The 27,729-nt window shown below is 50.6% G+C and overlaps 2 long non-coding RNA genes across 7 annotated transcripts in view; both read right to left on the reverse strand.

Annotated features, from left to right (window-relative positions):
* The window catches only part of LOC120878881, a 222,585-nt gene that overhangs the window by 121,762 nt on the left and 73,094 nt on the right, over positions 1-27,729 (reverse strand). Inside the window, exon 1 of one of the 6 annotated variants that reach the window (XR_005724645.1) lies at positions 4,472-4,686. The exons of the other annotated variants lie outside the window; for them this stretch is intronic. This is a non-coding gene — a long non-coding RNA (uncharacterized LOC120878881). Of the gene's footprint in view, positions 1-4,471; positions 4,687-27,729 lie in introns of those variants that run through there. 6 annotated transcript variants of the gene reach the window in all.
* LOC120878882 lies at positions 4,824-9,775 on the reverse strand. Its single transcript, XR_005724648.1, has 2 exons — positions 9,226-9,775; positions 4,824-5,068 (listed from the first exon to the last, which is right to left on the reverse strand). It is a non-coding gene; the product is annotated as an uncharacterized LOC120878882 (long non-coding RNA).

A 27,729-nucleotide genomic window follows, 5' to 3' on the forward strand; every position in this document is an offset into this window, starting at 1 on the left:
CTGCCCTTTGCCAAGAAGGGTACCTGGGAAAAGCAAGTCTCCAATAAATTTCTGTTAAATAAATGAATAAACAAAATCCTGGCCCCTAACAGCTACCCAGTTGGTAAAGAATCTGCCTGTCATGCAAGAAACCTAGGTTTGATCCCTGGGTGGAGAAGAACGCCTGAAGAAAGGAATGGCAACCCACTCCAGTACTCTTGCCTGGAGAATTCCATGGACAGAGGAACCTGGCAGGCTACGGCCCATGGGGTCGCAAAGAGTCGGACAGAGCCAAGCAACTAGCTCACTTTCGTATTCTTCACTGCCACCCAGGGAAATGCCCCATGAGATGAAGGCTGCTCCATCCCATGGCAAATATGGACGATGCAGTCTCAGTTGCATCCAGCAGACAGCCAACACTGAGCAAAGGAGACCCGCCAAAATGCCATGAAATGCACGCCATGTCCCACTGCGGAGGAATCTGAGTCTGGTGACTTCAAATGCTGACTTGAGGAAAACAAGCAACTCCAGGGCACTGTGGCCAACAGAGCTCAAGCTTGGCCCGGACTTAGAGAGACCAGGCAAGGGTGGCTGAGTCACTTGTCTGGAGAGCGGAGGAGGCAGCATTCGCTCCCGGCCCTGCCTGTCTCTTACTCGGCTCTAGGAAGCACGGTCAGATCCAGAGGAAGCCGAAAGCAAGTGAAAACAGAGCCCCAGCAGGCTCAAGGTGACCACACACTGGGCAGGGGTCACAGGGTCTGCCCCCCGCCAAGCCCAGAAAGACCTCTTAGCCTGACAGCATCAGCTCCTCATTTGCCTCCCATGTCCCACTCACCCCCACACACAGAGCCTCCGGCCCTGCTGGAGAGCTATCTGCAGGGCTCCAGACACAGGGCTGGTGTCTCTCTTAGGAGAGCGGGAGGCAGGGCTGAGTCCTCTTTCTAAGCCCAGGACCTACGAGTGCCCAGCACACAAGAGGCACTCAAGAAAAATCAGTGACTCTGAGTCACAGGATGGATCAAGTCCCATCTGTCACATGGGAAGAACAAGCATCACCTCCAAGGCTGATGTAAAGTTAAAAGAATCCAGGAAAAGAACTTTTAACTAGGGTCCTGGTTGGTATCATAAATACATCCTTAATTCCTGACAACCTTTATGGTTGGTCAACACAAAGAAAAGTTCAATTCAGTTCAGTTCAGTCACTCAGTCATGTCCAACTCTTTGTGACCCCGTGGACTACAGCACATCAAGCCTCCCTGTCCATCTCTAACTCCCAGAGCTTACTCAGCCTCATGCCCATTGAGTCAGTGATGCCATCCAACCATCTCATCCTCTGTTGTCCCCTTCTCTTCCTGCCTTCAATCTTGCCCAGCATCAGGGTCTTTTCAGATGAGTCAGTTCTTCGTATCGGGTGGCCAAAGTATTGGAGTTTCAGCTTCAGCATCAGTCCTTCCGGTGAATATTCAGGACTGATTTCCTCTAGGATGGACGAGGGACCCTCAAGAGTCTTTTCCAACACCACAGTAAAATTAAGTATGGCGATAACTCAGCACAATACCCTCGCATACATGAGGGGTAAACAAACATATATACATGCATTTATGTGCACGCATGTGTGTGGTATATATGTGCATGTACACACATTCTTATCAAGACAAAATTGTGTATATGTGGTTGTTTTTAACTGATAATGGGAGAAGTGCCTAAGATGCAGCTAGAGAAGCTATATTCCGTACTCACCAGGGAAACTGACCCCAAACATCACATCTGCACGGAGTTTATAGGAATCCACTGACCTGCCTGCAGAAGGCTAGGACTCCACCACTTCTGTGGGAGTTTGAGGAAGCTGCTGCTAGGAGAGAAGTGAACAGGGCTGACTGCCTTCAGGACTCACCTTTGAAGTCATGCAAACAGGATGGAAAGAAAACCCACACAACAAAAGTGTTTTTACATGCCCTACACTGTTCGTGAAAGAAGGAGCTAAGTCATGTCTGACTCTTGCGACCCCATGGACTGTAGCTCACCAGGCTCCTCTGTCCATGGGATTCTCCAGGCAAGAATAGTGGAGTGGGTTGTCATTTCCTTCTCCAGGAGATCTTCCCAACCCAGGAATCGAACCCAGGTCTCCCACAGTGCAGGCAGATTCTTTACTGACTGAGTTACGCGGGAAGCCCCACTGTTCGTGGCCACCTGAGGAAATCCATCTTGAACTGCTCCTTTGTCATTCCTTCATGCCTTCATCCATCCCTTGGCCAGCAGAGGGGCAGAGAAGGAGGAGCATACTCAATTCAGTGCACACCTGTCAGGGATGGGAGGAGCTGACACCTGGCCTGAGCTGCTCACCCAAACCCCCGCACTGCAGCCTGAAGTCTCTGCACCCGAGTGGCTGTACCCTCAGTTGCCGCCAACACTGGGATTTCGGGAGGCGGGCTGTGAGTACACACCGACCCCAGCAATAATGCAGGTTCTGCTCCTCACACCCCCTCCCATCCACAGCGCAGGCCATCTGTGGGAGTGTTCTCGGGAATCTGGGGCCCATTCAACAGAGGAAGCTCCGGGATGTGGCAGGAGGAGGAAATGGGGCACGGTGGCCCTGCCAAGATTTCCAGAGGAAATGAGTAACCTGTTGTTAGGCAGTTACACATCGCCAAGCGAGGAAGTGGCATTGTCTGGGGACCAGCCGAGGGCCTTACATAACAGGCAAACCGCCCCCCTACTTGCATTCTGGCCATGGCCGTATTTGGGGATTGGCAAAAGCATTTGATGAGTACCTCTACCCTGTGTAAACACTGGCTTTATTAGGGTGGCTGAGAGAGGTCTGGACCAGAGTCCTGCTTGGCTCGGTGCTAGGAGTGAAACTGACTCAGTCTCAACAGCCTCGTTCCGGCAGCTCACATCTGCCGAGCACCCATGCAGACCCGGTGGGTAAGTCTGGGCTCAGGACCCAGGCTGCCAGTCTCCTCCTCCACCAGCTACCAGCGATGTGATTTGGACAAGTTGCTCAACTGCTCTGTGCCTCAGTCGCCTGGAGCAAGGAAATCCTTGCACCTGAATCCCAGGGCTGCTGAGGTTGAACTGCGATCAAATGCACTCAGTGCTCAGAATGATGCATCACACAAAACAAGCTTTTGATATTGGTCGGAGTGGGGTCCTGGGGATAAAGGTCACACAGCCCCCATCTCTGAGGACAGATAACAAAATACAAAGTAAAATGAAGATATTAGGGTCTGTGGCAGACTGGACAGGGTCTAGCGGGTTGCACATGGAGAAGGAGAAGGGTCCCTTCGCTCCGGTACCTTGGAAAAGAAACGGTCAAGGACCTTTCTGAAGCAGCTAGCAGAGGAGGGAGGCAGAGAAATAAACTCTAAGTTCTTGCTGGAGACATCGCAAGATGAGAGGCCCATTTAAGAAAATCTCAAAATTCACTCCAATTCAACTGGCAGTTGGTCATGATCATGATGCCATGATTGAGGTGGACAGAAAATGCCCAAAGGGAGTCAGTTGTCCAGGGACTCTGTAAATCCACCCACTCCTTGGTATGCACGGTACACGTCCTGGAGAATGGAGAGGCCCACAATGCCATTTGGGCACATTCACTGTGTCATCTCCAACTCACCACCACCCCTTCAGGGAGATACCATCTCACACACATACACACACACACACACACACACACACCCTTTATCTTGAAAGATGAGGAAATCGAGGCACATGGAGTTTAAGTTAAACTTAAAGGCTCAGAATTCAAATCCAGGTTTGTTTTATTCTCCACTAAAGGGATTTTTTTCCCTCCTCTGCTGGTTGGTTGAATTATTATTATTATCGCTATCTGTTTAGAGTTCCTTTTTTAGTGAGACATAAATGACATATATTAGTCAAAGTTATATCAGCTTCAAATAATGATTTGCTAACCTCCAATATTGTTAAATGATCACAATACGTCTAGTCAGAATCCGCTGGCACACGTAATAACTAGTTTTCTTACAAAAATAGTCACAGGACTTCCCTGGTGGTCCAGTGGTGAAGAATCCGTCTGCCAAGGCAGGGGACACGGGCTCAATCCCTGGCTCAGGAAGATTTCACATGGAGCGTGGCAGCTAAGCCTGTGTGCCACACAGACTGAGCGTACGTGCCTAAACTCCCGCAGCCCGCGCGCTAGAGCCCATGCTCTGAAGCAAGAGAAGCCACCACAATGAGAAGCCTGCGCACTACAACTGGAGTAGACCCGGCTCGCCACAACTAGAGAAAGCACGTGTGCGGCAACAAAGACCCAGCGCGGCCAAAGTAAATGACCACAAACGCAGAGAAAGGTTGCGAGGAGAATGCAGGTCCTTTTTCTTTACACAGGGAGCAAGTGACTGTCTTACACCCCATCACCCCAGAACATTTCGGTGTGTATTTCCTGAAGCCAGGACATTCTCCCCAGAACCATGTTCCCCCAGCAAAATAGGGACGCTGACACTGATTCGTAACTAACATCCAGTTCTCATACCTGATTCAAATGTCACCAACTGTCTCCAATCAAGTGTTACATCCAGTTGTCACACGTCTTCAGTCCCCTTCAATCTGGAACTCTTCCTCTGTGTTTCCCTAACTCTCACGACCTTGATACTTGACAGATAAGGCGTGTCTTTAGTCTGAAGCACGTCCCCCACATGGATGGCATCACCAACATGAGTTTGAGCAAACTCCAGGAGACGGTGAAGGTCAGGGAAGCCTGGCGTGCTGCAGTCCATGGGGTCGCAGAGTCGGACACGACTGAGCGACTGAAAACAAGAGTGTCCCTCTACTTAGGTTTATCAGATGTTTCCCCTGATTATATTCATGGTCTGTATCTTCATTAATTTTTTTTTTTTGCATAATTGCAAAGTAAGAGTTGGAAGGAAGATTTCCTGGATGAAAGTAAATCCTCTAAGTTGACTGTGATCCTGATGACAACCTTCACCCCACCATTTTTCACCGGCTGGGGGGGAAACAGTAGAGAGTAGTCTATGACTCAGGAAGGAATGGATGGTCTGCAGTCTGGAGAGGGACGATGGTTTCCATACAGCCAAGGAGATGCTGGCATCATTCACTCATGCCAGCTTTGCTTACAAATAAAAAAGAAAGAAAAAAAGAAAGAGAGAAACCTCAGAGTTCAGCTTAAAAAGATCTTTCAGACGGTGCCAGGTTGCTCCCTTTCCGAGCCCCCACTCTGTTGCAAAGTACAATACGTGTGTTTATCTTGCTTTTAAGAAGGGGGATATTAAAATACTTGAGGATTTTCCCCTCCTCTCCCTGGCATGCTGACTCCCAGCGGCTGCACGGCCACATATAATGAAGTGCAAAAGCAACAGTCAATTATGGCTTTCGCAAACACAGGGACCTTTCCTGAGGTTGGAAGTCGCATCACTTGAAAGGCTGACTTTCTTCAAATTTCCAGGAACTGAGTGGCCCAGAGCCCGTCTATTTAAAGGTCAACCCAGCCCTGCTGTATTTGGAGGGCTGCCGCCAACACGAGCTTATTCTCGGCCCCTCTCCGCAGCCACCGCAGTGGGCCGTGAGCAGCACTGGGTTCCTTTCAAAGGGAGGCAAGGGGCGCCCAAGACAGAGGCGGGGTCAGAGAGAGAAGGGAGATGAGAAGTGACTCGCCGCCCTCCCGTTTCATGGGGGCAACCTTGGGGGCTGGTGGTTAAGACAGTGAATTCCTCCATGGCCGACCTTTGAAAGCAATGACCACATCTCAGAATCAAGCCTCATTTCCCATTTCCAGGGACAAGGTGGTCCTTTTTGTCCCCTCCTTAGCTCAGCTCTCTGGGCCTGAGTGTTGGAGCAGCAGATGGAGCGCAGGCGGCAGGAGACAACCCCCAACCCCCCTTATATGGTGACCAGAGGGACCACCTCACCCACCAGTGACTTACAAAACCTTTTGAAAATGTTTAACCCTTAGCTTGGTGTTAAGCTCACACAGCTCTGCATTTACTTAATCCCACTCCTTGCTAACTAAGGTGGTAAAGAATCCATCTGCAATGCAGGAGACTTGGGTTCAATCCCTGGGTCTGGAAGATCCCTTGGAGAAGGGAATGACAACCCACTGCAGTATTCTTGCCTGGAGAATCCCATGGACAGAGGAGTCTGGTGGACTACGGTCCACAGCATTGCAAAGAGTCAGACACAGCTGGACAACTAACACACTGCTTGCATGTTCTTTGTTTACTCGTTCCACTAATTGCAAGCTGACTCAGAGGTGACAGGTATGGAGAAATCACTGCTGACACAGCATCTATAATGTGCACGGGGTCTGAGTGGGTGGCGGGTACAGCTGACCAGCCCGAAGTCACCCAGCTAGTGAGAGACAGGGTCAGAGTTCCAGCGCCTACCTGTCTGACTCCAGAACACACTCTCCTATTTCGTCATTACCCTCCACACGCACCCCTTGTTCAGGAAGTCAACTAATGCTTTGCTGGAAAGTATTGATCCCACATGCTGGGTACCTGAGGGCTTCAGGGAGGAGGTGGCATTTGAACATTGCCTTCAGTGGGGCTCAGAGAAAAAAGGAAGAGGGTCCCAGGAAGAAAGTACAATGTGAACAAAAGCCTGAATAGACAGATAATAACTGGTTGCCAAGGGTGAAGCCCAGAGTATCCAGGGTATCCAGTATTAGGGCATCCAGGAGTCCTTTGGGATGCTTTCCTAGTCCTGTGTGCTGAACTCAGACTCTGCCAGTCACTGCACTGTGCCACCCCTCTGGGTCATCCTGATCCTCGTGACAATGCTGAGAAGTAGAGATTACCAAGGATTAGAGGAGTCTCCACTACTGACTGCCTGGTTACAGGGAGGCAGGGCTTACACCAGACCCAGGGCCATTGGGTACCAAGGCTAGTGCACTATCCACATGCCTTCTCAAGTATTTTTTTTTCCTTTCTGCTGAGGTCATTGTGGACACAGGAAAGGATGCTCATGGGGAATGAAAGGAGGAAGAGAAAGAAAGGAAATACAGAGGGAGGGGAGGAAGGAGGGAAAACATGCCAGGACTGTGATTCAGTGCAGACCTTTCCGAGGGTCCGATTAGCCTGAAAAGACTTTGAAACCCGAACCAACAAAACCAAACACTCAGGGAGCCAAGCCAGGAAGCTCGGGCAGAGAATCTCCAAGACCAAACGTCATCAGAAGTGACTCTGGAAGGGACCTTGTTCCAAGGTCAGGTCTCAGGCTGCATGCCCCAGAAAGAGAGATGAGGATCCCTGTGTGCCAGCTCACAGGGGAATATGCTTGGGAGAAAGGGAGCGAGGGATGCAGGACCCGCAGGCTGGGAATAGCCTGGACTCCAGCCTCAGCCTGAGCTCACCAGCAGCTCTGGTAGTTAAATGGGACCACAGGGCTCACTCCTGCTTCGAAGCAGGGGGGCTGGCCTTTTGTACTCCTGAGTCAGCAGAGACTAGGGGTGGTGGGGGGTGAGCAACTTCCTGGATGAGGCAGCAGATCTCCAGAGAAGCGGACGCAGACAGTGAACTTGAACAGCTGGGGGGTGAGTGTGCCGGTCCGGTAAAGGGGGCCCGGGTGGGACATCAACAGCATCTATTCCATTAGTCATCATTTAATGACTGGGAGATGACCAGGAAGGACAACAGGCCCCGTTTTTTTAACATTTCCTGCAGAGTCGGGCTGCCTAAGCCAGAGCCTGGGTCGGGGCTGAATCTGCCTCCCAAGGGAGTGTGGAAACATCTAGGATGTGACAGACACTGAGGGTGAGCACAGCCCCGGGGGAAGACGGCCGGACGGAGATGCGCGTCTGCAGGGCGTGAGACATGAAGGCCGGTTGGAGGTCATCTCTCTTCTCTGCTCCTCCCTCCCAGAGAGTGCCAGCATATGAAGTCAAAGGAAACAGGCCAAGAACACAGACTTAACTCTCCCACCTAAAAATACCTAGCAGGATTGGTCTATGAAAAGCGTGTAGATCTCTGCAAGAGATTATATGATCAGATATTTCCAACGAATTACCAGATGGGTTTATGCCTGTATGCCTGGCATACAGCTAGATCTAAATAAAAGCTGAGTGGCTTGTCAGCTGTACAGATTGTAACCTCCACCTCAGGCTTAACAATGACCTCCTAAACTTTTCGCAGAGAGGTGGAAATGAGGTGGAGATCCTCATTTGTGCATGAGTTTTGCCATCGTTGGATGGTTCTCAATCGGCCACATCCTGATTTTTTTCAGCTAAAGAGTTCTGTTGTCTCCACACGTCCAGCAACAGATGAGAATAAACAAAATGAGCCCTCTCCAAACAGTGGAATATTATTCAGCCATGAAAAAGAATTAAATATTGATATATGCTACAACTTTCAAGGATGAATCTTGGAAACACTGTGCTAAAGGAAACAAGTCAGTATGTGTCCATGTGTGTGCGATGTCCAGAACAGACAAATCCACAGAGACGGAAGTTCCCTAGGATGGGGGTGGGGGTGACTGCTAATGAAGACAATCTTTCGGGGGTGATAAAATATTCTAAAATGGACTGCAGGGATGGTAGCACACTTCCCCTAGCATGCTGAAGCCTCTTACTGTACACTTTAAATGCGTGACTTGTAGGGTTTGTCATTAAAGCTGTAACTTCAAAAAAAAAAAAAACAAAAAAGTTCTGCTGTCATAGGAAGGAATGACAATAACACCACCAATGATGGGTTCCATTCACTGTACAGAAACGTTAGTTGGGGGACTTCTCTGGTGGGCCAGTGGCTAAGGCTTTGTGCACCCAATGCAGGGGGCCCGGGTTCAATCCCTGGTCAGGGAACTAGATCCCATATGCCGCAACTAAGGCCACAATTAAGAGCCGGCACAGCTGAATAAGTAAATAAATATTAAAAAGGAAAGAAAGAAATGTTAGCTGGTGGCATCTGGAATACAGTGTGCTAGGCCTGATCAAGTCCCCAAAGCACACCCTCCCACCCAAAACAGAGAGAAGATACCACCATTGGAAAGCCTCTGGACAAAAGCCTTTCAGAATATGGCTGCCCTTCAACCTCCAAAACACCCTGATCTTCACAATCCAAAGCCATTAAAGAGGGGCCGCACAGCAGCCCGCCAGGAACTCTTATTTTGTCTCCTGCCTCGAGCAATTCCTAAACAGTGGGAGTTAAATATTTATAAAGCAGTCACTGTTTGTTTAATGTTCGATCTGTACTTGCGAAGCACAGTGCAGGGAAATGCTGAAGTGACAGCTGATTATACAACACAGGGAAGCCCTGCGCCAGGGAGCCTGACACTTACCAGGAGTCCAGCCTCACCTTCCAGCCCAGCCCGGAGGCCTTCGCCTCCTCCTCAAAGCGCACCCGCAGGTTGGGAGGGGTCTCCAGTGTTTAGTCTCCTCTTCCCCAGCGCCCGCAGAATAAGACAAAATAGTCCTTTCCTCCAAAAGCCTCAGGGCACATGGCTCCTACCGGAATAAAGCAGTTTCAGTGAAAGTGGGGTGCCGCAGGGTCAAGGCCTGCCTTCCATAGATCCCACCACACAGAGAGGGCAGGGGGCTCCAGGCCAAAACAGCAAGATGCACGTGGAGACCAGGAACGCCTTCTGAGGCCTCCCCAAGGTCATCCCCCTCATGCTTGTCCAATACCTGATGTCAGGCAGCCCCAACCTGAACACCGGACACCAAAGGTGAATGTTCGGAAGCAACTCCTGGGCCTCACATCAATTTCAACCTGAGGCATCTCAGTTATTCCCGCTGGGAAAGACCGGAAAGCCCCACCTGCTTCCCAGAGTTACTCGTGAGCTTTAATAAGATGATCCTTTAAGGCAGTGGTCCCCAACTTTTGGGATCTAATGCCTGATGATCTGGGATGAAACTGATGTAATAATAATAGAAGTAAAGTGCACAATAAATGTAATGCACTTGAATCATCCCCAAACCATCCCTCCCACCCCCGACCCCAGGCCATGGAAAAAACTGTCTTCTGTGAAACCGGTCCCTGGTGTCAAAAAGGTTGGGAACCGCTGCTTTAAGGCATCATTGCTGTGTTGAGGAGAGTGACCACCACCACCTGCTTCCGATTCCTGGCTCAGCCCTCACCTGGCTGTGACCTCTGGCGATTCCGGTCACTGTCCCAGCCTTCTGCAATGGCTAATCAGCATATAAGAACAAACCAGACAGAGGGAGGAAATGTTCCTTGTGGCGTACCAAACACTGCCCAAAACACACGTCAGGCGCTCTCAGCGTTACCGGGAAATTGCAGGGTGGGAAGGCAGCCATGAACGCTCCCCAGCTCTGGGACCCCTCGGCCCTCTGGGGCCTAGACCTTCGGGAGAGCAGCTGATACGCGGAGATCACATTGCCTGTTACACCAGGGAACAGCTCCACCAGAACCTTTAACCCGCCTTGGCCATTCATTCTGGGGATCCCCACCCATCCTGTTTTCCCCAGGTCTGTCCAGCAGTCAAGGCAGAGGCAGGGCCAGCCTGCCACCCTGTCCCTCTGGTGGCAGTGCTGAGCCGGAGGGGGACACGGGCATACAGGGCTTCTCCCCTGCATGGGAGCCAACTCACTGGGGGAATCTCTGATGAAGAGAGTGACGGAGGAGGAAGGAAGCGGAGAGGTACAGATCGAGCAGGAAAGTGGGCACAGTGGAAGCAAAGACCTGGGGAGCTGAGACTTCGTGGAGAAGAGGGCCCAGAAAAAAAGCCCCCTGAAGTGAAGCCCCTGAAAATAAGGGCCAGATATTTATAGGGCATGTGTGTGTGTCGTGGGGAGGAACTTCATCTTGAAAACGCAAACTGCCAGCCTCTGCTTCAGATTCCCGTCTCTACCTCTGACTGCGATCCTGGGCCACTACCGTCGCTTGCCTTACAGCCTGTTTAGGAGACTCTCTTGAAAAAGGAAACAGTTACAAATACAACATATTCTATATTCATAAGTTTATCTTTTACACATTGTAAGTGTATACTATATCACTGATAACTAATTCTAAATATAAAATGAGTCTTATGCTTAAACCTGAAGCTGTCATTTGAAAGTTCGTTCTGAGTGTTAGGTCCCCCAAACAGTGAATCAAATCGACTATACTTCCCTGAAAAAAAAAAAGAATGAATGAATCTTACACTGAGCCTGTTGTAGCAAGTTTTCTCACAAAACACAAACTTCTTCACTCCTCATGATTAAAAGAATCATTTGCAAAAGACCTTTTGAGACTTCACTCATGTTCCTAAGACCTCTTTAAGTTTTTGGATTTTTCAGTTACTTTCTTGTAATTTACCTAGAGGGTCACCATCATTTTTTAATCTCTTCTCCACGGTTAGCTGGCCTGATTCTGCCTGGGTCCCCGAGAACTTCCCTAGAGCAGGACTCAAGTCTCTTCCTGCTTCTCTTCCTCTGAGAGCAGGAGTCTGCAACCCTTTTGGCACCAAGGATGGGTTTCGTGGAAGACTGTTCTCTGCAGAAAAACTGGGGAGGTGGGGAGGGGGATGTTTCGGAGATGATTCAAGTGCATTACATTTACTGTGCACTTTATTTCTATTATTATTACCTTAGCTCCACTTCAGATCATCAGGCATCAGATCCCGGAAGCTGGTAATCCCTGGTTTAGAGCAAGCAGCTAGAGTAAGTACCCAATATTTACCCTTTACTTCTGTCTACAGTTCCCCCGACCCCTACACACTGTGAGGTCCCAGGGGGGCAGGGACTCGTGTCCACTTTGTTGGCTACTCCCTATGGTCACCTCTGGTATTATCAGATTCCGGATCAGGGCCTGGCTCAGAGGAGGCTCGGGGCAAATGCAGGTAACGCAAGAAATCTGCCCACAGCACCTTGTCTGCATGGGGAAACCCTGCAGTCTGGGCAAGACATGCAATTACTGGTCGTGGGCCTCCCTCCCTTGGACAGAACTGGTCCTGTCACCTGTCTCTCCCAGCGCCATGTCACCGAACAAGTGGGCAAGGCAGACAGGACCGACATGTAGGTATTTTACTATAGCTGCACATTAATGAGCCAGTCAAGAAACAGCATCTTTCTTTGGCCCATGGACCAGAGATGCAGATGGTCTTTCTTGCGAAACACATCCTCCTGATAGTACAATTTCTGATTTCCCTTTCTTTAAAGCAGTGCAAAAGTTGAGTCATCAGCCAAACATATGGAATACAGCTTCCTTCCAGTTTTACTATTTTTTATTCCTATTTTTTTTTTACAGCTGTTCTGCCTCTCAATGATTTGGTGACAAGTTTTTAGCAAATCAACGTTATCCGTGCCTTCCAAAGTGCTCAACCTCGTTTTTCATGAAACAGCTCCGTTCTCATCAGTTTATATAATACATAATCACCGACACAACTTGCTTTGGGCCAGTACATGAGTCAAGGGGCAGTAAAAAGCTTTGTGGGCACACCAATATCAATAGCTAACATTTAACGGGTGTTTCCCCTGTGCCAAGAAACACTGTTCTAAGCCTTCACATGTATTAACTCATTTAATGCCATAGTCACCCTGGCAGGCAGGAACTAGTATTAGTCTGATTTTACAGATAAAGCATACAAGCACAGAGAGGTTTTTTAACTTGCCCAGGGTCACACAGCTGGTGGGGCAGGACAAAACTCTGGATTGGGAAAATTGGGCTTGTGAGCCTTCAGTGGGCCTGGGGCCTCGCTCGGTTTGCAGTCCAGAGGGAATGGGCAGCGAGGAAGCCAAACATAGGTCACTTAAGGGTTTCTTCTATCCTTGCCCTGGACTGACAGATGTTTACAACATCTGGCAATCAGTAAATGACTGATTATCTTCAGATGTGGGTGGGCTGGACGAGAGCAGGGAGTTTATGAGTGCATGGTTTTGTGTTATGATGACTTCTGCTTCCCAGTGTAATCTGTCTGCAGGAACACTGATAGGGGGGACCCCTCGATTTCAGTGTAGCTGGAGCAGGAACAGCTAGCGGGAGGAGGGGGCCAAGAGAAGAGGCTGGGTTCAGAGTTAAGGGCAGACGTGGCAGACCAAGGGGTTTGGATCCAACCCTGTCTAGAGAGACTGGCCAGAGAGTGCTCCCAGCCGGCAGAAGTGCCTAGCAGATGGTCTGAGAATCAAAGACGCCCCCCAACTGCAGGCATGCAGGCAGTGCAGGAGGAAAGAGGTGAGGAATCTGAAAATGGGATGGGGAGCTTACAGGCGAGGCCTTCGGGGCTTTCTTTCCACTTTCTGACCTTCTCAGGGACCCCCTCAGGGCACCCACACTGCTGGGCTTGGAAAGGCCGACTCTTCACACCTTAAACAGGTAAGGCCTTTTAGAGAATGAAAACCCTGCGCAGAGACTCTTCCAGGTGGAGCAGAGATGAGGCACCCAGTCTGCAGTCTCTCAGTCTCATGTCCTTTCCACTGCCCTGGGCCACAGTCTCCAGCTGAGCCTGAGTGGTCAGCGGAAGGCCCCCTGCAGACAAGGTCACAAAAGGAAGGAGGGACGCTCAGGCTCCAAGGGCCACCTCTTGAAACCCAGACAGGCTGACTTACTGTCACTAAATAAGTCACTTTCCAGGCCAGAGAGTTAAGAATGGGAAGAGACTTTGCCACCTGATTCCCTTCCATGTGGTAGAAGAAGTCACCTCTCCCTGTATTTCTTGCAATCATCAGCATCAAAGAACAACTCAGGGACCTTCAGCTCCTCAGCCGGCGGAACAGGTGTCCCCAGTACATCCTGTGAGCTGGATGCGGGTGATGTGTCACTTAGTTTCAGCCTTAGATAGTGCTCAGAGGCTGGGGAACCAGAGACACGAGGTCAAGGGGCATAAGCCATACTGCATGAGCCAGGCCACTCAGTTAAGTATGTGGTCAACCCAATGCAGAAGATCCAGAAAGGACATGGCATCTGCCTTCATCAACTTGAAAGTTCTCTGTGAGAGGGGGCCTGTTGCAGTGGAGGGCCCCAAGGATCAGAACCCAGAGAGCTAGGACAGAGCACGCAAGCCTCGGGAAGGAGGACCAGTAGAAATGTCAACACCATCTTTCAGGGGCAGTGATCACCCCATCAGGGGAGGTATTCAAGGGCTAACAAGGTATTCAAGGGACAGGCCGGAAGCCAGGCTGCTACAACCGGGGATTCAACTTATCTCAGAGGTGGTTAGATGGGCGTGCAGCAGGGGTTCTATGAATGCATCATCTTAAGCATTTGCTCCCTACATCAGGAATACACATGGTGAAGGTCATACGACCTAGCATGTTTCAGACTCGAGTAACATAGCCTAACTCTTGGTTGGTTCACATGCGCGCGCGCGCGCACACACACACACACACACACTCCCTCTTTCTCTCTCTCTCTCCCTCCTTCTTTCCTCACTCCACACCCTGCAAAGCCAGAACAGCTGTATGGGTGGCATAGCAAAGACTCCTTTCTTCACGGAGCCATCTGCCATTCACTCACAGAGGCCTGACTACGTGGCAGGCAGTGTATGGACAAGGCAGTGGATAATGCAAGTCCCAGACCCAGTCCCTAATGCCTATGGCACGTGTCAAGTTCCATCAGTTAGGGTGGAAGCTAATGAACACTTCTGAGCGTCTCCTGGGCTTCAGATGATACACAGGATGAGCTGTGAAGACCACTAGAGTCGCTGATCATATTACTCCTCCTGACACAGATCAGAGAGGGTAAACATCCTACCTTCACTCTGAGAGTAAGCAGAGAATCCAGCATTCAAATCCAGCCAGCCCTACCCAACTCCAAAAGGCAAGCTCTTTTCAAAGGGCCCCACCGGGGACAGTCATACACAACCTGCTATGGAGGGGGAAATCCCCACCTCCAACCAGGAGAGTCTGGACTCGCCCCGAGGCTGCCACTAAACCATCCATTGCAAGGGTCACTTTACTGTTTCCTTTATATTTTACCATTCAGTTCAGTTCAGTTCAATTCAGTTGCTCAGTCGTGTCTGACTCTTCCCGACCCCATGGACTGCAGCACGCCAGGCCTGCCTGTCCATCACCAACTCCCGGAGTTTACTCTCCATTGAGTCGGTGATGCCATCCAGTCATCTCATCCTCTGTCATCCCCTTCTCCTCCCACCTTCAATCTTTCCCAGCATCAGGGTCTTTTCCAATGAGTCAGCTCTTCGCATCAGGGGGCCAAAGTATTGGAGCTTCAGCTTCAGCATCAGTCCTTCCAATGAACACTCAGGACTGATCTCCTTTAGGATGGGCTGGTTGGATCTCCTTGTAGTTCAAGGGACTCTCAAAAGTCTTCTCTAACACCACAGTTTAAAAGCATCAATTCTTGGCGCTCAGCTTTCTTTATAGTCCAACTCTCACATCCATACATGACCACTGGAAAAACCATAGCCTTGACTAGACGGACCTTTGTTGGCAAAGTAATGTCTCTGCCCAACTCAATTCCGGTGGCAATGCCCGCCCCGGATGCAGGTCAATACGAGCTGGGCTTTGATAGCAGAGATGAAAGGCAAGGGCTGCAGCATGCAGAGGTCCGAACAAATGTCAGCTGCTTTCATCAGGAAAACCCCAAATTACCCACTCTCACACACAGTCTTTCATCTCCTACAGGGCAAGCAGAGGCTGCTTATTAGAAAAGCTGCCTTGTCCACAACCTCCCTTGCGGGGGATGGGGTTGAGGGGCAAATGCCAGTGTCAGCCTCAGAATCGCTGCACCCTGAGCATCACTCTGGCGGGCGGCCGGGCTGTTGCAAACTCAGGCTCCACTCTGCCCCCAGCCACAAGGTGCTGACACAGGGCCCAGAGAGGAGGTCTGTCTGGGCCATCACCGCTGCGTGGGGAGGGCCCTGTCCCCGGGGACAGCCAAGCCACCACACCTCCCACACACACAGCCTGCAGCTCCAGGAAACAGAGGTCTGGTCCCACAAGCAGAAATGTGCAGGAGGGCCGGCCAGCCCCTCTTTCTCCCTTCTTTCTTTCTCTCCCTCTTCTCCAGCAAAGGCGGCAACTGAGCATTCCACATCAAAGATTCCTGTGGCCGAAAGGGGCCACTTGAGGTCATCACCGACACTGCGCCTCCTCATCAAGACAAGCCCATCCAGGAGCTGCCGCAGGAGCAGGCCTGAGTCCCCGTTCGAGGATCTTAAGGAGTGGCTGCCGGCCTCCTCTGTGGCTACCAGTCTCCCCTTTCTGGACCACAGCACTCACTCCATTTGACAGTCCTCTTTTCTTCAAACAACTCTGGCCCACTCGTGACTGTGAGCGTGTCAGGCCAGGGAGCTTGTTTGAATCTCTGTATCTTCAGGACTTGGCATAAGGCCAGGTCCAGAGGAGCTGCTGAGTAAAAAGGGGTGGGTGGGAGGATTAGCAGAGGAAAGGGTGGGGGTACGGGCAGCAAAGGGCACGGCAGAGGAGAGGGCCACGGGACACGCTCACTGAGGCCTGAGAGCGTCACGAACTCTGGGGCCGTAAAGGACCTGAGCGATGTTCCGAGCCTCATGCCCACTCCTCATTTGGCAGACGTGAAAACTAAGACTCCGACAACATGTGCGACCTTGCCAAGGTCACGTGGCCGAGGGTGAACGAATCCACAGGAACACCCAGGGCAGCCTCAGTCAGCAAGGAGAGACGGCCAGCCATCCTGCTGGCGGAGCCAGGATGACACTCACGCTCCCCTGACTTGTGCGTGGAGAGACACCGCCACTGCCTCCACTGAGTCAAGCTCCTGCTCCTAAAAGCCTGATAGAATCTGGGCAGAAGAAATGCAGGTCTCCCGCCGTTACAACGTCCGCTTGAGGTGACAGCCTGACAACGGCCCACCGGGAACACCAGTCCTGCTTCTGCCCTCTTCGGGGTGAGGGGGGATGGGAGCAGAGTCCTCTGATCTTCCTCCAGCCCGTTTCCCTGCAATAATCCCCACTTTGAAAGGAAAAGCGGCCCAGATCCAGGGATCAGGAGGGACCTGTCTACCTCCAGCACACCTCAGAGATATTGCAGATTCGGTTCCAGATCACGGAAATAAAGCAGCATGGCAACAAAGCAAGTCACAAAGAATTTTTTTGGTTTCTCAGTGCACATAAAGGTTATACTGTATATTAGTGCATATTTATGGAACCTAGAAAAACAGCACTGATGCACCTATCTACAGGGCAGCAACAGAGATGCAGATGTAGAGACCGAACTTATGGACCCCGGTGGGGAAGGAGAGGGTGGGACAAGCCTCGAGATCAGGATTGACACATATACAGTACTGTGTGTAAAACAGATAGCTGGTGGGAATCTACTGTAAGGCGTGGGGAGCTCAGCTCAGTGCTGTGATGACCCAGAGGGTGGGATGGGGGCTCAGAGCGAGACTCAAGAGGAAGGGGATATGTATACTTAGAACTGATCCATGTCGTTGAATAGCAGAAACTAATACAGCACTGTAAAGCAATCATCCTCTAATTAAAGAATAAATTTAAAGAAATCTTTTTAAAAAGTTACGTTTACACCGTGGTGTATGTAGCCTATGAAGCATGCAACAGCATTATTTCTAACGTACATACGTTAATTTAAAAATATAAAACCAAACCATTACAACAGTAACCATTAAAGATCACAGATCATTGTAACGAATACAACAGCAACGAAAAAGTCTGAAATATTTCAAGAACTACCAAAATGTGACACAAACACACAAAGTGAGAAAATACTGTTGGAAAAATGGCAGCAACAGACTTGCTGGACACAGGTTGCCTCAAACCTTCTATTTGTAAAAGACACAACACCTACAAAGTGCAATGGAATGAGGCACGCAGGTTTGTTTGTACAAGCAGACCAGTTCACAACTATTTCCTGATGACCTACGGTGCTTTCAGTCCCCGGTAGCGCACAGACAAAGGACAAATGACAAGCCTAGCTCCTGGACCAAGCCCACAGCTGAGATCTCTAACTGCCTATTCTGCTCATTCATTGAATTGTTCGTGTAACAAATCATTGCTGAGTACCAGCCATGCTACAGCCAACTGTGCTACAGTTTGGAGTTGAGGTCTGTTCTCTGCTGAATATGCAAGAAGCTTGAACTTGACTCAAAGTGATCACTCCCATCACTTGAGTCCATATGATGTTTTCTCTGCTCAGAGCACTTACCCTGCATGGATGACCCAGGAAGGGTGAGGTGGGTGTTCTTATGATCTCCCATCACATGGTCAAGGAAACTGAGGTCCCGAGAGTTTGAGAGAAACAAGCGTGATCACACAACAGAACCATGACTCAGACCCCCATCTTCTGTCTCTCCAGCTACAAACCTTTGCCTCCCTGTAAGGCACGTGAGGAGTCCATGTGAGAAAAAGATCGCTGTGGACGAGCAGCCAGAGTGGGCTGGACCTCAAAGGACCCATGGGAAGAAAAGAGTAGGCATCTCACAAATGGGCCTAGAACTGACTTCCTCAGGGTCAGCGCAGCTCATCCACAAGAGCTTAGTATCTAAAACAAACAACACGAAACAGAAGTCTCTCTGTGTTGCGGGGAAGGAGCATAGAAGAGTGATCAGAGGCAGGTCAGAGTCAGACAAGCTCTGGTTCGCTTGTGTCTGGGCCCCTACAACCGGAGTGCCCTAGACGAGCCTCTACTTTCTTATCTGGAAAAATGGGAATACAAGGGACCATCCCTTCGCTATGGAACTCAGTGAATCAGGTGTCAGACACGCCTGATCTGGCCTGCATCGAGTGTCCCACGTCTCCTCCGAAGCATGCTTGTGTGTCTGAACTGAGGTGAAACCCACATAAAGTAAAACTAATTGTTTTAAAGTATATAATTCAGGGGTGTTTAGTACATTTTACAATCTCGTACAATCATCACCTTTAGTTCCAAAACATTTTCATTGCCCTAAAATATAACTTCACACCCACTAAGTCACTCCCCGTTGCCTCCTACCCCCAGTAATCACCATCTGCATTCTGTCCTTACGGATTTACCTATTCTGGGTATTTCATATAAGTGGAATCACATAATATATGACCCTCTGCATCTGGCTTCTTTTACCTAGTATTGTGTTTTCCAAGTTCATCCATGTTGCAGCACGTGTTAGTACCTCACTCCTTACAATTAGATTTAATTGTCCGTAGGTATACGTGTGTATAGACAGGTAATGGACTATATATTCCACTATATACATATATATATATACATATATACATACATATATGTATTCCGTTGTGTGTGTGCATGTTTAGTATAATATGTATATTCCATTGTGTGGCCCTGTATATATAGATATATGCACATACACGATCACACTCTGTTTACACATTCATTTCATCCATTGATGGACATTTGTTGTTTCCACCTTCTACTGTGAACAGTGATGCTAAAACATTCGGGTACAGTTTTTTGCGTGGGCACATGTTTTCAACTCCCCGGGGTAATACCTAAGAATGGAATTGCTGGGCCATATGGTAATTCTATGTTTCACTTAGCTGTCTTCCACAATGGCTGCACAATTTTACATCCACACCAGCAACACACAAGGGTTCCAATTTCTCCATATCCTCGCCAACACTTGTTTGTTGCTCTTGTTTATCAAAACCATCCTAGTCGGTATTAAGAAGGCTTTGGTTTGCATTTCTCTCACTTTCTGTGCTTGCTGGTCATTTGCAAATCTTCTCCCAAGATCTACCTATTCAAGTTCTTTGCCCATTTTTAACTTGGGTTGTTAATCTTTGTGGTTGAGTCTTCTGTTGTCTGTGAGCAAAGGAGAAGCCAACTCCAAAGCTGCCCCAGGACTAGAGATCTGGTGGGGATGGGCCCCCGAGACAGGCAGGGGCCCGGAAAGGACACAGCTGCTGGAGGCTCTGGAGAAGGCCCCAGGAGAGCAGAGACATGGCTAAAATGGCCTGGGGAGCAGGACCTGGGAGAAAGTATCAGAGAAGGACAAGAGAAGGAAGCCTGGGAGTGGCTTACGCTGTTTCGGGCTTATTCTACTTGGAGAGGCTGAGGAGGTGATTTCAAGGAATCGTGGCCAGCTGGTTCCCATTTCCACGGCAGAGAAGGAAACGTGCACAGCGGGGAGTGGGTTAGGCCAAGCAGAAGGGAAATGCTTCTGGGCTGCAGAGCTTTCCGAGGCCCCTAAACGGGCAGAATCTGCTAACACCTGGCACAGAGCAAAGACCACCCACAGGGGAGACAGGACCCACTCAAGTAGCAGAGCCCTGACACAGTCTCTCAAGCCACCAGGCCCCGTGGAAACAGTCGCCAAAGAGGGGGAAGCGGCCACAGTCACACGGGACCCGGCATTCATCTCAACACCGCATGGCTTCTAGGTTCCAAAGCGCACACACTGCGCCCAGATGAATGGACCACGTTTTCTGATCACCCTACATGCGGAGGGAGCCCTGGCTCGCCTGTGAGGTGCTGGGGGAGCAGAAGCAAAGCAGACACTGTGCTTGACCCCAAGGGACTGACATGGAGGCCACTGAGGAAACCCCTTGCTCCAAACCAGCAAAGCATGGGCACCTCACAGAAAGGCCAGCTGACATGAGATGAGCCTCCAAGTTAGCAAGAAAGGGAGGAAACGATGTAAGGGGGACCCAAGGGACTTCCCCAGTGGTCCGGTGGCTAAGACTCCACACTCCCAATGCAGGGGGCCCAGGTTCGATCCCTGGTCAGGGAGCTAGATCCCACATGCTGCAACTAAGAGGTCACATGCCACAGCTAAAGATCCGGCATGCCACAACTAAAAAAATAAATCCCACATGCCACAACAAAGGTCGAAGATTCCACTTGCTCCAGCTAAGACCAAATAAACAAATTAATTAAAATTAAAAAAAGAGTGACTCTGTATTTGGAGTCAGTGGACCTGGGTTCAATCTTAATACTGCTATTTACAACCTATTGAATACTGGCAAATTCCTTAACTACTCAGAGCCATCTTTCTACTCATCTCTCAAAATGGGGATAAACCAGCTTCTCTGGTAATGTGGGGCAAAGGCAGCTCCAAACGGCTGGACCCTCCCCGAATGCAGCTCTAAAGCCAAGAAAGTGTCGCCTGCATGACTCTGCAGCCTCTCCCTGGGTTCAAATCCCCACTCGGCCGCTTCCTGGCTGAGGGATCTCTGGAGCAGGCTACCTAACTCCCCCTAGCCTTGTTGTTTTCATCTGTAAAATGGGAATGGTGATAATAAAGTCAGTCTTGCAGAGCAGTTTGTTGTGGTGGGTTTCATGAATTGACACATGTAAAGATGCCTGGGAAGTGCTCAAAAATTTAGCTGTTATGATCATTGACTTCAGTGAAACAGACAATCCTTCTTCCTAAACAGTCTGCCTATGAAAGTACAGATTTCTGAACAGCAAGCTGAGTCCCAGCTCCAAACGTTCCAACTGTGGGATCACAGAATTGAAAAATGGACTGTCTCTCCAAGGCAGTAAAGAGATGGCCCAAGGCCCAAGGCTCACCCAACCGGGGGCGCTCAAATCCAAGTCTCTGCCAAAGGCCGGTCGCACCCCTGCTCACCCCCCTTGGCCAACATCCCGCACTGGGCCGCACCCATTCCTTATCCATCCTAAAACCAGCACCGCCCAGGACCTGTGGTGAGGTTCAGTTAAAACAGTTTATAGGAAGGAAAGCCGCACTTTCTGTCTTCGCCTGAGATAAGAGGAATCTGAGACCTGGAAGGAGCCAGGATGTCCCCTGCAGCCCTGACCTCCCTGTCACACCAGACACACTCGATTTCCCAGACCAGGATGAGCAGGACAAGCCGCAGATACAGCTGGGCTGGCCTCGGCTCTGGGCTGTAACTTTGGGCAATCTCCTTAACCTCCTTGGGTGGGCCTCAGTCTCTTGTCTGTGAAAGAGAATATGTGGGGGCTGTAGGGATGACAAGAAATATGGAGTCCCAGGCAGTGTCCTTATATACACTTACATATTGTATTTACTTATATATACAATACTTTAGCCATCTGATGCTAAGAGCTGACTCACTGGGGAAAGACCCTGATGCTGGGAAAAACTGAGGGCAAAAGGAGAAGGGGGCAATAGACGGTGAGATGGTTGGGTGGCATCACCAACTCAATGGACATGAGCTTGAGCAAGCTCCGGGAGTTGGTGATGGACAGGGAAGCCTGGTGTGCTGCAGTCTCTGGGGTCGCAAAGAGTCAGACAGGACGGAGCAACTGAACAATAGCAACAACAAAGTAGTGCCCGGCTCACCCGATGCAGCGCCCAGGTAACCACGTTCATGGTCCACGGCCCCAGGGCTGGGCTCTCCACGTTCCAGATCCATGACCCCTGGGCTGGGCTCCGTGGAGCCTCTTCGAGGCCAGCAGGCTAGACTTGGGAGCCGGGAGCATGGCCACAGTGCTCTGCTATGGGGGTCCGGGGCACTCCAGCAGGAGGCAGCATTCCTGGGAGCGGGGAGTGTCCTCAGTTACAGGTGCACTTGGATCCACTCAACTAACTCAGATCTGAAAAAACCATGTCCGGAACAAAGGACCCTGGCTGTCAACCAGAAGATGTTCCCGAGAGGGGCTGGGCAGAAGTAGAGACCAGGGAGGGAGGTCAGGTGGTTCCGGCCTCCTCTGTGTCCCACGTGAAGAGCAGATGGAGAAGCGGGTGGGCCCATAGGCCTGGCCTCCCCAGACTCTCCCAGCAAAGGTCCTGGGACTGACTAACTACTGGGTAAAGCCCACATCCCCAGCCCTTGAGAACCATCTTCTGTGGTGTATTTGTCAGAGATTCTGCAAGCAAGCCTGGCCCACTAATATCTTAACACAGGAATACCTTACAATGACATCTACTACCCTCCACCACACACACACACACACATGCACGCACACCCCACAGAGTTTCTCCCTCCTCCTGGCAGGCTAGTACAGTGGTCACTAGCACAAGCTCTGGAACCAGACTGCTGCAGCTGGGATACCAATGCAGCCACTTTTTAGCTGTGTGGCATCAGACACTATACTCAACCTCTCTGAGCCTCAGTTTTACTCATATGTAAAGTGGGGGCCAATTATGGCACTATAATCCTAGGATGATGGCAGGAATTAAATCATATAACAGATGAGGTCTGCTTCACATTGCCCAGGACTTCATGAGCACTAGATGAACATCAGCTCTGATCAGGAAGTCATTCAGTTTTGCTGATCTGACTGGTATGGGCTTCATGGAGTGTCATGCGACAGAGAAGAGTTAAGAAAAGAGGGAAGGATCAGCTGGTTTCCTACATTCCATTCCATTGCAGGTCAGGATTTCCCACTTACCCATGAAACAGAGGTCCCTATCCTCAGTCTGCAGATCAGGACACCAAAGCTCGGAGGGGCCCAGGCAACAGAGCAGGAAATGTGCTAAGAAACAGACCAGCTTTCCAAAGCGTCACCCTGCCAAGCACATCCTCATCACTTCACGCCCACCCCCTGCCAGCCCCCATTACCCCAATCCTTCTCCCTCTGCCCCCGACACCCCTCCACACAGCCAGGACACACATACCTGTTCCTCCGACCCTTATGGACCAGAGCCAACCTGAAGCTGGACGTGATGTGTGGAGCCCTTAGGGCTGAGCCCCCTGCACCCCCCAAAGAGAAAGACACCCCCCTCTTCTTGCACTGCAGGGGCACAGTGAATCCCACCCGCAGGGATCACCATGGCCCTGCAGGTCTGATGTGCCACCAATCCTACAAGAAAAAGAGTATGGAGGGCCCTGCTTCTGTCTGTTTCCAAAATCCTCTGGCCAAACAGCTTCTCAGAATCCTCCACTCTACATGGCTGATCACTGTGTCTCTGCAGGGGCTGCCCACTGCCTGGCTTTCCAACATGCAGGCCTCCCCACGCCTAGGCCCCTATACCCACCCAGCACGCCAGGTGCCCTAGCAGAGCCCTGGTGGTTCTGAAAGGTCCAAGGTCCATCCCACCCGCTGAGCTCATACATGAAAAAAGTATCCACGGGTCACTCCCCAGAGAGCTCCTTCCTTGTACTAAACACGCATGTGTCAGCTCAGGAAGCCATCCTCCAAGTGTGTGTGTGTGTGTTGAGGGGGAGGGGGCAGGGGGAGGGGAGCAGAGGGGCGGCGGGGGGAGAGGAGAGGAGCTCTAGTACTGTTCCCATTTTGCAGGTGGGGAAACTGAGGCTCGGAGAAATGTTCAGTCTAGGGTCACCTACTCATAAGTAACAACGCAGGCCTCCACACTCTAAGTCACATCATTTTATTAAACACCTTTTATACTATTTTCAAGGGGCTTCCCAGGTGGCTCAAGTGGCAAAGAATCTCCCTGCCAATGCCGGAAACACAAGAGACCCAGGTTCTATTCCTGGGTCAGGAAGATTCCCTGCAGGAGGAAATGGCAACCCACTCCAGTATTCTTGCCTGGGAAATCCCACGGACAGAGGACCCTGGCAGGCTACAGTTCATGGGGTCGCAAAGAGTTGAACACAAATGAGCGCACGTGCGCGCACACACACACACACACACACACACACAGCTTTCCTATTGTTTCCTCTGATTTAGTGAAGGGGAGGCATGACTTTCTAGGATTGACCTGAGAACACAGCAGATACCCACTTCTAACCAATGATTATCTGCCCGGGGCACATAGGGAAATGTGGCCTGCAGGATCCCATCCCCTTTAATTTGAAAAAGTTGCAGCTAGGTCTGGAGAGGTCAGCGTTCATCAGCAAACATGGACTGGCCCCACGTGGAGGGCTTTGAATACAAGATGAGCCAAAGCCTTGTCCTCCCGCCAGCAATGCTCCTGGGCTCCCAGCAGAGAGGGACCCACGTGGCAGAAGCACACCAGAGAACACAGCACAGAGCCTCAGGCCACAGAGGATGGAGCCCCCTGGCTCTGCTGGGAAAGCCAAGAGGCCTTGCAGACCCCCGGCCAAGTGAAGAGCCAAGACCAGTCGGGGAGGGGAGAGGTGCTGACCATCTTCAACACAAGAAGACCAGGTCACCCGAAAGCAACTGTGTGTGGAAGACGGAAATCTGGTGGGGCTTTGTGGAATCACAGCCCGCATAACCTCAGCATATTACCCAGAAAAAGAAAGCAAAGAGGCAAATGCCAAAAAGATGAGGCAGTCACAAAGCTACGATAGAGAATGGCCTAGGGACGCAGGGCCCGCGGGATAAGTGGAATGGCATTTCCTCCTTAGTCACTAGAAGGCATGGGCTCAACTCCAGGCCAGTGAGGCCACTGGAGCCACGTGAATTGGCCCCTTGTTCCTGGGAGAGAACCGAATCCGGAAGGAGCTGGACGGGGAATGTGGCCATTCCGGCCCCATCCTCCTCTTCCCCTTCCCCCTCCCCCACCCTGCTCCATCCTCTCCATAAATCCCTGCCTTAGAAAACCCCACAGCCAGGATCCCCAGGGTGATAACGCAGAAAACAAAATCCTTTAAAAGGGCAAGAACTCCCGGAAAAAATCCACAAAGATTTCACATTATCTTTCTGCAGCCCAGGCTTCCTGACCCCAGTCTGGTCATTGAGTCATCTCACAACAATCCAGGGGTCTGTCCACTGCACGACCTAAATTGTTTGCTTGCTGTAGGTTTTTTGCATTTTTCCCCTCCCCACCCATCCTGCCTACTCTGCCCCCCTCCCTTGTGGCAGCCGGGCTAACAGGCACCCGCAGGCAGGCCAGCAGAGCTGGGTACAGCTTCCTGTGCTGTCCTCCCCGAGTGCCAGCCAGCGGGTCATGACTTCTGGAGACACGGTAGGGGGCAGAACCAGAGACTGCAAACAGAGCAGGCGGCTGTCACTTCCATCAGACACAGAGAACCAGGCCCCCCGCCGGGCCCCCTCTGTCCATCTGGGACCTGAGTCCTGACTTTTCCCGAGATGCAATCTGACATTTCTGGGGCAGGGAGCAGGCAGCCTAGGGAACAGGATCCCGGGAAAGCTCAGAATCCCAGCTGCAGCCTTATTCGCTGGGTGTCTGAACGCTAGTCTCCATGTTCACACCTGTAACGTGAGACTCAGAAAGCATTTCTACCTGCTGGGTGGCTGGGAGGATAATTTTGATCTTGGCACATGGTAACAATAAAGGGTAACAAACACGCAGGCACTGTTCCATCAGTGTCTACACATGAACACCCGCTATGCCCACCAAGCCAGACCTGACCACTTGACAGGACTGTTTGGGAACAAGATCCACACTCAGGAGCATCAGGAAAACTTCTCCAGGCAGCAAGAGAAGAGTCCTCCCCTACATGCTTCTCTCTTCCTGACACATGGGAGCACAGAACGCCAGACCCAGTCGTGTCCATAATCCTCTCTCACCCCCTCATCATACCAAAGTCTGAGCCTGAATCTCCACTAATTTTCCTTTTCACCATAACTGTATTTTTTCTATCGAAGTATGTGTCATATTCAAAAGCAGAGACATTACTTTGCCAACAAAGGTCCATCTAGTCAAGGCTATGGTTTTTCCAGTAGTCGTGTATGGATGTGAGAGTTGGACTGTAAAGAAAGCTGAGGCCCGAAGAATTGATGCTTTTGAACTGTGGTGTTGGAGAAGATTCTTGAGAGTCCCATGGACTGCAAGGAGATCCAACCAGTCCACTCTAAAGGAGATCAGTCCTGGGTGTTCTTTGGAAGGAATGATGCTAAAGCTGAAACTTCAGTACTATGGCCACCTCATGCGAAGAGTTGACTCATTGGAAAAGACCCTGATGCTGGGAGGGATTGGGGGCAGGAGGAGAAGGGGACGACAGAGGATGAGATGGCTGGATGGCATCACTGACTCGATGGACATGAGTTTGAGTGAACTCCGGGAGTTGGTGACAGATAGGGAGGCCTAGCATGCTGCGATTCATGGGGTCTCAAAGAGTGGGACACAACTGAGTGACTGAACTGAACTGAACTGATGTGTCATTCTCAAGAGGATGCAAAATGCCAGTGCTATCTGAATTCAAATGCAATGTCAACTTGAAACCTCAAAGCCATGTGGACGCAGTGCTAGGGAGCAAAGGAAGACTCAGGGGTGGCTGCATGAACCCCACAAGCATCAGCTGGACATTCTTTTTCCTGTCTTCCTCCAGCTCTCAAGGCTCTTGCGGGAACAGTGTAACCCAGCGTAGAGATACAGGACATCACACAAACCCCACCCCAAGGGGTTCACAGGCTCCTGGGGAGACACCCGGCAAACAGTTCTGACAATTAAGCAGCGTGGCAACCTCTGGCAAGGCTGAAAGTGTGCCTTTGCCGTGCCCTATCCTCCTGGGGACCCCCATGTGTGCACCCAGAGACGTGTGCAAGGAAGCTCACCCCAGGGCTGCCCCTCGAACCTGTGAACAACCCAAAATCCATCACGAGGGGTAGAAAGGAACATACACAGCAATGGCATCACCAACATCACACAGGGAGTGGGGTGAAGCCAACTGCAGCCATCACACCCCTACTTTTACGCCACTTCCACAAGAATTTCCAATATACAAAGTGTGCCTCCAAATGCCCTCCAAATCGATTTGTAATCCAAGTATAAGAAGGTGATGGAGGAGGGCATGGCAACCCACTCCAGTATTCTTGCCTGGAGAAGCCCACAGACAGAGGAGCCTGGTGGGCTACAGTCCACAGGGTCCCAAAGTGTCAGATACAGCCAAGGTGACCGAGCATGCACACGCGCATAAGAAGGTGACCTACTGTAGCCCAAGTTCAGAAGAGCGGGACTTCTATGAACAGAAGGAAACAGAATGGAAGAAGAGTCCCCACCAACATCCACTTTATCTCTAGTTTTCTCTTAATATATACAAAAGCAAGGACTCAAACCAAACATGCCTCCTCATTTACCACTGGTTAATCCTGGTGAAGAAGGCTGAGTGCCGAAGAATTGATGCTTTTGAACTGTGGTGTTGGAGAAGACTCTTGAGAGTCCCTTGGACTGCAAGGAGATCCAACCAGTCCAT

Source organism: Oryx dammah, unplaced genomic scaffold (assembly GCF_014754425.2).
Source record: "Oryx dammah isolate SB20612 unplaced genomic scaffold, SCBI_Odam_1.1 HiC_scaffold_19, whole genome shotgun sequence".
In the NCBI taxonomy this organism is placed as follows: domain Eukaryota; kingdom Metazoa; phylum Chordata; class Mammalia; order Artiodactyla; family Bovidae; genus Oryx; species Oryx dammah.